This window comes from Ranitomeya variabilis, chromosome 3 (assembly GCF_051348905.1).
Source record: "Ranitomeya variabilis isolate aRanVar5 chromosome 3, aRanVar5.hap1, whole genome shotgun sequence".
NCBI classification, from domain to species: Eukaryota; Metazoa; Chordata; class Amphibia; order Anura; family Dendrobatidae; genus Ranitomeya; species Ranitomeya variabilis.
This window is the reverse complement of record NC_135234.1, coordinates 390,328,667-390,340,993: the sequence shown is the minus strand read 5'-3', so window position 1 is coordinate 390,340,993 and position 12,327 is coordinate 390,328,667.

Sequence of the window (12,327 nt, the reverse complement as noted above, 5' to 3'; positions counted from 1 at the left end):
AAGGAACACAACAGGCAGGTCCATGACACTGTTGTGGAGAAGTTTAAAGCCGGATTTGGATACAAAATGATTTCCAAAACTTTAAACATCCCAAGGAGCACTGTGAAGATGGCATGTCCATTGAAACGCGTTGTGGCTAAACTGTATCCAGTGTCAGTGTCTCCTTTCAGCACTCCTGTGACCAATTTCTACCTTTAACCCTGTGTCTATCCTTTGGAGGTTTTCGGCTGGAGCTGTGGCGGTTCCTGGCACTTCCCTTATCCCTGGGGCTGCCTCCTCAGCGCTCCTAAATGACCGCCTTACATTGACTCTGATGCATGTGGAAAAGGGCTGAGAAGGGTTGAGATGGACTGGGACAAACTAGTGGACACAGCCATGGGAGACCACATCAATATAATGCCCATCTCAATCAAAAGACAGTAAACAGTGGCGCCCCTGGTAAAAATGTTGGCATCCCGGTAAAAATTACTATTATTGTGAGCAGTTCAGCAAGTTGAAGCTGAAATTATCTCTAAAAGGCCTAAAGGAAAAGATTACACATTTCTTTCTATTTTAGGAAAAAAAATATATATACAGTTGTGCTTAAAAATGTACATACCCCAGCAAAATTTTTGATTTCTTTGCCTCTTTTGAGAGAATATGACGGATAACACCAAAACTTTTTCTCCACTCATGGTTCGTGGTTGGGTAAAGCCATTTATTGTCAAACTACTGTGTTTTCTATTTTTAAATAATAATGACAACCCAAAAGATCCAAATGACCATGATCAAAAGTTTACATACCCTGGTGATTTTGGCCTGAAAACATGCACAGAAGTTTGAATGGCTTCTAAAGGTAACATCCTCACCTGTGACCTGTTTGCTTGTAATCAGAGTGTGTGCATAAAAGCTGAGTGAGTTTCTGTGATCCAGACAGACTCTTGCATCTTTCATTCAGCCACTGACATTTCTGGATTGTGAGTCATAAAACATGAAAGGGATACAAAAAGATATCCAAGGAATTGATAATGCCAGTCAGCAGATTTCAAACTGTGATCAACAAATGGAAAATCAGGGGCTCTGTGAAAACAAAACCACAGTCAGGTAGACTAACAAAAATTTTGTCCATAACTGCCATGAAAATTGTTCGGGATGTAATGAAAAACCCACAAATAATATCAGTTGAAATACTGGACTCTCTGAAACCTAGCGTTGTGGCTGTTTCAAGATGCATAATAAGGAGGCATTTGAAGAAAAATGGGCTGCATGGTCGAGTCACCAGAAGAAAGCCATTACTGCGCAAATGCCACAAAGTATCTCACCTACAATATGCAAAACAGCACAGAGTCACAGCTCAAAACTTCAGGAACAAGGAAGGAACAAGGATGAGACCAAAATTGAACTTTTTGGCCACATACGTAAATCGTTTGGAGAGAGGTTAACGAGGCCTATGATGAAAGGAACACCTCTAAAGCACGGAGGTGGATCGCTGATGTTTTGGGGATGTGTGAGCTACGAAGCACAGGAAACTTGGTCAAAGTTGGTCAAAGTTGAAGGAAAGATGAATGCAGCACGTTATCAGCAAATACTGAAGGCAAATTTGCAATAATCAGCACAGAAGCTGCGCATGGGACATACTTGGACACTACAACATGACAACAATCCAAAACACAAGGCCAAGTCACCCTGTCATTGGCTACAGCAGAACAGAGTGAAGGTTCTGGAATGGCCATCTCAGTCCTGACCTCAATATCATTGAGCCACTCTGGGGAGATCACAAGTGTGCAGTTCATGCTAGACAGTTCAGGAATTTACAGGAACTGGAGGCTTTTTGCCGAGAACAGTGGTCAGTTTTACCAATTGAGAAAATAAAGAACCTCATCCACAACTACCACAAAAGACTTCAAGCTGTCATTGATGTTAGAGGGGGCAATACACGGTGTTAAGAAATGGGGCATGTAAACTTTTGATCAGGGTAATTTTGATGTTTTGGATTGTCATTATGATTTAAAAAGAGTAAACACAGTAGTTTGACAATAAATGGCTTCCCTCAACCACTAAACATAAGTGGAGAAAAAGTTTTGGTGTTATCACTCATATTCTCTGAAAAAAGGCTAAGAAAGCAAAAATTCTGCCGGGGTATGTAAACTGTACATACATTTTTACCAGGGGTGCCCAAACTTTTACATGCCATTGTATGTATTACACCCTAACCACCAATGGCAACCCTGAAGGGTGATATTAGCTGATAGTCTCTCTACCATCTATAACCTAGGTTTGCAACTTTGATACATCGACCCTAGTAGGTACATTCCATGTCCTCAGTGAGTGGTCACACTTCCTCATTAGGATTTTTTTTTAAGAGTGCAGCACAGGGTATGATCATAGCTTTGTAGGTACTTTGATGTAATCTGTGTGAGAGGGTAATTATAGAGACATTGCAAATCTGAAAACACTGACTTTTCCCACATTGGCATTGATATCAGTGCACTTTGCTCATTTGAACATTGCAAATGCTCCTGAACATACCTGTCTCCCTTTGGCCTCGGCACTAGCCCTTGTTCCCATTCTCTATTTTAGTGCTGATTTATGAGGCAACATTTCACTACCTTATGTATAAAAATGAGTCAGGGTTATGGAAATTATATAGTTAAATTGTAATTTTAAAATCTGTTTGGTAAAAAATAAGGAGATAAAGCTTCATGTGTAAAGAAAGTCTTTTTTTATCTATTCAAGCATAAACTAAAATACAGGAAGCTTGGATTATAATGCTGAGGATAACATGGGTGACGGTTTCATCTAAATTCACAATAGCACACATACAATACCTGTGGTCTTCTTATTTATACTTGTAGAAGAGAGACCAACAGAGCATGGAAGAAAATAATCATTCTACCTCATTACAGATTGTCATTGTAATAGGATTCACAATTATTTCTAAAGTGTCCCTGAACCCCAGATTGCATGGTAACCACTTGGAATATGCAACGATAACTTACACATTTTTCAATATGTAGCATGTTTTAGGATATGTAATGGAATAAGACAGGAGCTTTAGAATATAGCATGCACAGTAGCCTCCCAGGGTTATCCATTCCCAAAGAGGCCCCATGCCAGTGGCAAGCTTTTAATGAAGTTAAAGCACAAAGTTGCTTCATAACTGGTGGGTTTGGAATAATAACTTACCTGCATTAGCCTGAAGTATCTATGAATCAGCAACAGATTCCTTCTGCTTAAAGGGAAGTTATCATCAGAAAACAACTTATTGTTTAAGTCAGGTTTGTGTATTACATGAAGTTAGTAGTTAAACAAAATAGCATTTTTTTCATATCTCGATCTTTATATAAAAAAAAACAATTAAGTAGTCTTTCAGCTTTCACACCAACCATTGGGTCTACTTTAGACTCATATTTCCTTTTCAGCAGGCTCCTTATCAGTATAAGCAGGAATACAATGACAGGTAACACAGTTTATCACTCGGGATTAGTGATGAGCGAATGTGCTCGCCACTACTCATTACTCACCCGAGTATCACTGTACTGGGTGTACTGGGCGAGCAGCGAGCATTTTTGGGATTTCTCGGCGGGAACTCGAGTATCCACCCTGCATTTTTGGTGGTCTTTAGAGACCCAATCAACATGCAGGGATTGTCTGCCAGGCACTGTAATGCCGCAGCCATCTTTGTTGTGGTCTTGCAGTGATTGGCTGACTGCACAGCATCATCAGTGTGGGGTCTACCATTTTAAACTAGTCAAATCCCGCTAAACCAACAGTCCTTTAAAGGACTTATTCCGGAGTATATAGATTGCAGTTTTAGGTAGGCAGGGGAGTGTATGTCGCTCTACATATATCAGTGCAAGTCGTACAGGCACTGTATGTGTGTATATAGATATCATTGCATACATCCAGATGGTCCATTCCATTACTGTCTGCTTCTGCTGCTACCTATACCATATATTGACTGTATATACCTAGCCCCAGGTATATTGTAATTGGCTAGGAAAATTTTTGCCAGGTTAATAGAGATTATTTTATTGCAAAGCAATCCAGAGCCCTTTTTTTCTCCATTTGCTTTTTGACACTGCACAATACAGCCAGATCGAAATACCAGATACCGCACTAAGGGGATATAGACAAGGATGCCACTAAACACATAAGCACAATCAATACGTGTTCGCCCTAACCAGAGACCTGTAGCAACACACTAAATACTTGTAAGAACGCAATATAGTGTAAAACGTCCTTACACGGCTAATAAGGCCCACTGACTGCGAGAACGATGTAGCAGTCAGTGGGCCTTATTAGCCATGTAAGGACATTTTACACTATATTGCGTTCTTACAAGTATTTAGCGTGTTGCTACAGGTCTCTGGTTAGGGCAAACACGTATTGATTGTGCTTATGTGTTTAGTGGCATCCTTGTCTATATCCTCTTAGCGCGGTATCTGGTATTTCGATTATTGTTGTTTATACAGAAGTGGCATATATTCTGGTGATTCCAGCAGCTGGGGGATCTCACATTATACTCCCACTTATCCAGTGTGTACTTAGTGGTGAGTGCCAGTGATATTTTACAGTAATATAGCCAGATCCTTTTCCTAGCACAGTGTAAAAATCCTGCAAATTTAAAGGGGTCAGAAAAATCACTTGTGAGTACGCAGAAAAATCTTTCATTTTTTTGTGGTATGGTAGAGTAGAATTTTTTTTGACTGTCTTACACAATTTCTTGACACCATTTTGCTGAACCCCCCAAAAAATACATACAGGCCACATATTTTACAGTGTTGTATATCTGTAACACGCCTCATACATCCGTGTGCTAAAAATTTGAGCATTTTAGGCCTGCAATCCATTTTCTTGCTGTCTGTTACTCTACTTATAAACAGCAATATTAAGCAGTTAAAAGAAAACATAGGCCGCATATTTGGCAGTGTGGTATTTCCGTGACAGGCCTCAAATATCTGTGTGCTCCAAGTTTGGGCATTTTAGGCCATTAGTCCAGTTTTTTTTCCTGTCTGTTACTTTACTTATATACAGCACTATTTTGCATTTAAAAAAATAAAAAATACAGGCCACATATTTGGCAGTGTTGTATTTCCGTGACAGGCCTCATATATCTGCGTGCTCCAAGTTTGGGCATTTTAGGTTGTTATTCCATTTTTTTCCTGTCTGTTACTCTACTTATATACACAACTATTTGGCATTTAAAAAATATAGGCCACATATTTGATAGTGTGGTATTTCCATGACAGGCCTCATATATCTGCGTGCTCCTAGTTTGGGCATTTGAGGTCATTATTTAATTTTTTTTCTAGTATGTTATTCTACTTGTATACAGCACTATTTGGCATTTTAAAAAAATAAAAAATACAGTCCACATATTTGGCAGTGTGGTATTTCCGTGACAGGCCTCATATATCTGCAGGCCGTTATTCGATTTTTATTCCTGTCTATTACTCTACTTATATACACACTATTTTGCATATAAAAAATACAGGCCACATATTTGGCAGTGTGGAATCGCTGTCAGACGTCTGATGTATTTGTGGCCTTCAAATTGTGGCAATTCAGGCCTACATTCCACTGTATTTGCTGTCTGTTACCCTAGTTCAGTACACTATTTTGATTTTAAGTATTAAAACATACAGGCCACATATTGAACAATGTGGTATCTCGATAAAAATACTTCTGGTTCAAGTTGTTATGGCTGCTTCATGACTGTCTTAAATGCTGTAACTAGTGCCACCATCATCATCTTCTGAATAGAGGCAGTCACTGCGCACATTGAGGAGGAGAGGGTGAATGCTTGGGCGGTTTTGTACTCTGTCTCTGGATTACGAAGGCAAAATATTCTAGATTAAATCATGACTGGAAGAGCCAGAGCAAGAGCACGTGGAAGAGCATGAGGTCAGGACTTGCAACTACTGAAGCCTGGTGTTCCTGGGCCGGATTCTGACAATCCAGCACCTACTAATACTGAACTGGTTGGACGAGGACGTCAAAAAGGAAGCCCTGTATTTTCTATAACAGAAGCTAGATATTTTGACATTTCGGCTGTATTTCAAGAGCTGTCAATTGGAGAGCATGGTGGTCATAGATGTGACTTCTACACCACCACCCGAGCTGTCGCCTCACACAACCTGAGCTGCTGCACCCCTGACCTTCTGTCTCTTCCCCATTATCCTGTAGAATGTAAGTCCGCAAGGACAGAGTCCTCTAACTTCTGTACCAGTCTTTCATTGGAATTTTTTTTACTGTAAACAAAATATATTATTTTGTATGTAACCCCTTCTCATGTACAGCAGCATGGAATTAATGGCGCTATATAACTAAATAATAATAATAATACTATATAGGTAGTGTTGAGCGATACCGTCCGATACTTGAAAGTATCGGTATCGGATAGTATCGGCCGATACCCGAAAAGTATCGGATATCGCTGATACCGATACACGATACCAATACAAGTCAATGGGACACCAAGTATCGGAAGGTATCCTGTATGGTTCCCAGGGTCTGAAGGAGAGGAAACCCTCCTTCAGGCCCTGGGATCCATATTAATGTGTAAAATAAAGAATTAAAATAAAAAAATATTGATATACTCACCTCTCCGATGCAGCCTGGACCTTACCAATGTAACCGGCAGCTTCCGTTCCTAAGAATGAGCGCTTGAAAGACCTTAGATGACGTCGCGGCTTGTGATTGATCGAGTGGCGGTCACGTGACCACTCACGCGACCAATCACAAGCCGAGACGTCATCTAAGGTCTTTCAAGCGCTCATTCTTAGGAACGGAAGCTGCCGGTTACATCGGTAAGGTCCAGGCTGCGTCGGAGAGGTGAGTATATCAATATTTTTTATTTTTATTCTTTATTTTACACATTAATATCGATCCCGATACCGATTCCCGATATCACAAAAGTATCGGATCTTGGTATCGGAATTCCGATACAGCAAATATCGGCCGATACCCGATACTTGCGGTATCGGAATGCTCAACACTATATATAGGTCTTTCCACTAGACCAGTGTTTCTCAACTCCAGTCCTCAATACCCACCAACAGATCATGTTTTCAGGATTTCCTTAGCATTGCACAGGTGATAATTTAATTACCTGCTCAAGCATTAAGTCCATCACCTGGGCAATACTAAGGAAATCCTGAAAACATGATCTGTTGGTGGGTCTTGAGGATTGGAGTTGAGAAACACTGCACTAGACAATCCATCCAGCATGTTATTGAATAAAAATCTTTCTTTTCTGACAACTCTGTTCAGCTGTGCACAAACTGTGTCAAATTGGTAGCTAGACCCCAGTGGATTTTGTCACAGTGTCATGTTGACTACAGTCCACAGATGTTATCTACATAATAATAATCTTTAATTTTATATAGCGTTAACATATTCCGCAACACTTTACAGTTTTGCACACATTATCATAGCTGTCCCCGATGGGGCTCACAATCTAAATTCCTTATCAGTATGTCTTTGGAATGTGGGAGGAAACCGGAGGAAACCCACACAAACACGGGGAGAACATTCAAACTCCTTGCAGATGTTGTCCAAGGTGGGATTAGGACCCAGGACTCTAGCGCTGTAAGGTTGCAGTGCTAACCGCTGAGCCACCGTGCTGCCCTAATCTCACCTCTACTTTACCAACATGATGAACTAATAGGAAAAGCATGTGACATTGATGGAGCTGTTGTTTTCTTGCATAAGAAACTCAATAAGATAAATGAGGTGGTTAGCCGCACACAGAATGGAGAAGTAGTAAAGATGACAATTACTTTCACATTTGAGTTAAAACACACTTCACCAACGTGCATTCACTTTTACAACATTATATTCTGAAACGTTGAAGAAAAAGATGAATATATTGTGAAGCAAATAAGTATGAATAATTATTACCCAAATGATGTAACATAAGTCAGAAAATACACAACCTATCTGTGGGGAAATGATTTACCATTGAAATTTTGAAGTATGAGATGAGCCACAAAGTCCTACAAAGTGAAACTGTTCTGGATGTAATGTCCAATTTTAGCTTGAAAATTAGAAGAACATGCCTTCTATGATGCTTGTATTAAAGAACTGACTGGCCAAATATGTACGGACTCAGGATGACTGGGTTGCAGGTACCTGTGCTGCGCCAGGTCCGGAGCAGTCAAGGCTGCGTCCCCTGTTTCCCCGGGGGAAGGAATAGGGGAACGGACAGGCACCATTACCCAGGAAGAGGGGGCATGTTTAGACAGGGAACCTGGCCATAAGCTGAGGGAAAAAAACGCAAAGCAAGAGTGAGTCCCCAGCTGTCAGCATGTGAGCAGCAAGGGGGGCAGTGCGCTACACACCAGAAGCGCCAGCGCTGCGACCAACTGCAGCAGACAGACCCGGTGACCTAGATGCAGGGGGGCCAGCTTAAGAGAAAGCGGGCATGACAGCAGAGATTTTTGGCGTGGACAAGTAGCGTATAGGAGGCTGAGCAGCGTTCTCCGTCCTTAGAGCACTGGTGCCGCAAAGGACTGTTCCCTTTGGCTACCACCACTAAAAGCGTTACTGCCAGAGAGCGAGGTGCCGTGTACCCAGTGACCGCCAGAGAGCAAGGTGCCGTGCACTCCATGACTGTGGGTACAGCGCACGTGCGCAGTAGATAGAGCCAGTTCATGCTTCATGTTCAGCTTTGCTGACCAATAATTAAAAGGCACAGAGGAATGACAGAGGACATTGGTACAGTTAGCAAGGTACTCCCTCAGCATTTTCCCAAACTTTGCACTCCTTGTGAGAGTCTCCCATGCCTCAGGGCCAGGGCGATGGGAGGGTCTGAGAATACTCTCCCCAAACTTTGCCAGTATTCCACTGCTTCTGCTGTATTGGAGTTGAGTCTCTTTCACCTATACTCCTTGCTTGGCCAATGAACTGTGACCTCTGCTGCCATCGTTTTAAGATGGGAATTTTTTTTAATAATTCTGCAAGAAGGACCCTCTGGTCCTCCAACATTTTTGTACACCTGTCTGCCTCTGGAATAAGAGATTTAAAGTTCTCCTTGTAGCGTGGGTCTAGAAGTGTCACGAATCAGTACTGCCTGTCACCCAAAATTTTGAGAACGCGAGGGTGATGGGAAAGGCAGTGTAACATAAACTCAGCTTTGAGTACAAGACTGCTAACAGGCAATACTTCTGTGTCCTCACCAAGAGGATGACTGACCATGCTCTCCTCCTCCTCCTTGTCCTCAGGCCTCCACGACTTTCAACAAACCTCAGTAATATCATTGTAAATACATCATTGTAAATACACCACTGTAGTTTTTATCTCCCCCACCTCATTGTAGATTGTAAGTTGTCACGATCAGGATCGTTTTTTGGGGGGATTTAATTATTGTTATCATTGTTACTTAGTGTAGATTGTAAGTTGTCATGAGCAGGGTAGTTTTATTTCTGTTTAATTATTGTATTATTGTTATCGTTGTTACTTAAGACTGTTATGTTTGAAACTGTTAAACTGTAAATATGTTGGCGCTATATAAATAACTATAAATATTAATATTAGAGAACAGAGAAGCAGGATGGAGATGATAATTATGGCGTCACTGCCGCACACCATCTTGGTGGCTTCCTCAAAGTTTTGGAGGATGGTACATATGTCTGACATCCATGTCCACTCCTGAGATCTTATATGTGAAGTCAGAACTGAATACCGACGGCCTTGTTGATGCTGATAATTACCAACTGCCTTCTTCTGCTCACAAATCCTTTCCAACATCTGCAGTGTAGAGCTCCAATATGTGTGCACATCACACACCAGTTGGTGAACCAGAAACTATAAAACGTTGCTGAAGAATAGCAAGGGCGGAAGAAGCTCCAGCTGAATTTCTAAAATGGGTACGCAGAGCCTCGTACTTTTCCTAGCAGATCTAGCACCTCCGTGTTGCTTTTCATAAAATGTTGAACAATGGGGTTAAGCACGTGGGTGATGCATGGCACATGTGTGAGGTCGCCTCATCACAGAGCAGCCACCAGGTTCCAGCCATTGTCACACACAAACATGTCTGGCTGTAGGTTCAGCGGTGTCAGCCACAGATCTGACTGCTCTTTCAGAGCTGTCCACAACTCTTCATCATTGTGCGGTTTGTCACCTAAGCATATTAGCTGCAGCACAGCCTGTTGCCACTTGGATGAGGCAGTGCTGTAGTGCTTCCAGCTTGTGACTAGTGTTGAGCATTCCGATACCGCAAGTATCGGGTATCAGCCGATACTTGCGGTATCGGAATTCCGATACCGAGTTCCGATATTTTTGTGATATCAGAAATCGGAATTGGAAGTTCCCAGTGTATGGTTCCCAGGGTCTGGAGGAGAGGAGACTCTCCTTCAGGCCCTGGGATCCATACTCATGTAAAAAATAAAGAATTAAAATAAAAAATATGGATATACTCACCCCTCCGTCGGACCCTGGACCTTACCGATGTAACCGGCAGCCTCCGTTCCTAAGAATGAGGAGTTTAGGACCTACGATGATGTCGCGGCTTGTGATTGGTCGCGTGAGCGGTCACATGAGCGGTCATGCGACCAATCACAAGCCGCGACGTCATCGAAGGTCCTAAACTCCTCATTCTTAGGAACGGAGGCTGCCGGTTACATCGGTAAGGTCCAAGGGCCTCCGGAGGGGTGAGTATATCCATATTTTTTATTTGAATTCTTTATTTTTTACATGAATATGGATCCCAGGGCCTGAAGGAGAGTTTCCTCTCCTTCAGACCCTGGGAACCATCCAGGATACCTTCCGATACTTGTGTCCCATTGACTTGTATTGGTATCGGGTATCGGTATCGGTGATATCCGATATTTTTCGGGTATCGGCCGATACTATCTGATACCGATACTTTCAAGTATCGGAAGGTATCGCTCAACACTACTTGTGACTCATGTGCTACTTTCAGAGATGGAGTCTGAAGAGGACGAGAAGAAGGAGGAGGTGCAGGAGCTGTAGACTGTGGGGCAACCCAGATTGACATAGGGCCCGCAATGCTCGAGGTTGGTAGGACGTGCACCATCCCAAGGTCGGACTGGATCTCGGCCTTCACTATGTTAACCCAGTGTTCCGTCAGTGAGATGTACCATCCCTGACCACAAGTACTTGTCCATGTGTCTGTGGTTAGGTGGTCTTTCCCAGTAACAGCATTGTAGTGGGCACGGGTAATGTTGTGGGACTCGTGCCTGTGTAATGCCGGGACCGCACATTGGGACAAATAGTCCCAAACATCCGTGGTCTCGCTGTGATCCTCGACTCTGCCCTCTCTTTCAAGCTACATATCCAAGCCCATGCCTCCTCCTGCCCACTGCACCTCAAAAAAATTCTAGGATCTGTGCATTCCAAGAAACTGAAAAAATGTTTGTGCTCGCCCTCATGATCCCCCTCCTCAACTATTGCAACCTTCTACTCCCTGGCCTCCCCTCTTGCACTCTTGCACCACTCCAATCTATCCTAAACTCTGATGCCCAACTGTATCTCCATTATTCCCCAGCCTCTCCTCTCTGCCAGGCCCTTCACTGCCTTCCTGTTGCCCAGAGGGTACAGTCCAAAACCCTAACTATGACATACAAAGCATTCCACAACCTGTTTCCATACATCTGTTACATGGTCTCCCAATGTCCGACTGGGTCATTGCTTCCTCCATGCTAACCCAGTGTGCCGTCAGCAAGATGTACCATCCCTGCCCACAAGCACTTGTCCATGTGCCCGTGGTTAGGTGCACTTTCCCTGTAACAGCATTATTGAGGGCCCGGGTAATGTTGTGGGACACGTGCTTGCTTGTGTAGTGTAATCAGGTTGCGGAAAGCTTCTGTCTCTCACGAGACTAAAATGCAACATTTTGAGCGCAAGCAGACAAGAAATGTATGAATTTAGTACTGTGGCATTGCGTGTTTCCGCTTGCATTCTAAGGACTGGAGTATGGACAACTGAACGCTGCACTGGGACGAGGAAGTGGATGTGCTTGTTCATGGTGCTAGCTGAGTTTGTGTGCAACTACAGATGCAGGGCAGGAGGCATCTTTGTGCAGCACCCCAGAGTCCTGGTCGTTGCAGTAATGTCGCTCTGCCACTAAGGGGAGTGATGTTACGTCTGATTGCACTAAAGGAGTTCACCTGACCAGGTAACACTCACACTACACTTCACACTCCGGCCACCAGGGGGAGTGGTTCTATCTAGTAGGCCACTCCTCACACTCTGGTAAAACTGGGGGTTGGACAGGAAGAAGAGGAGAAGTAACTGGGAAGAGCTAGAGAGAGGACCTGTCAGGGATGGGATGCTGACAGATTCCTAAGAAAGGACAAAAAGTGAGAAAACGGGAATACAGCA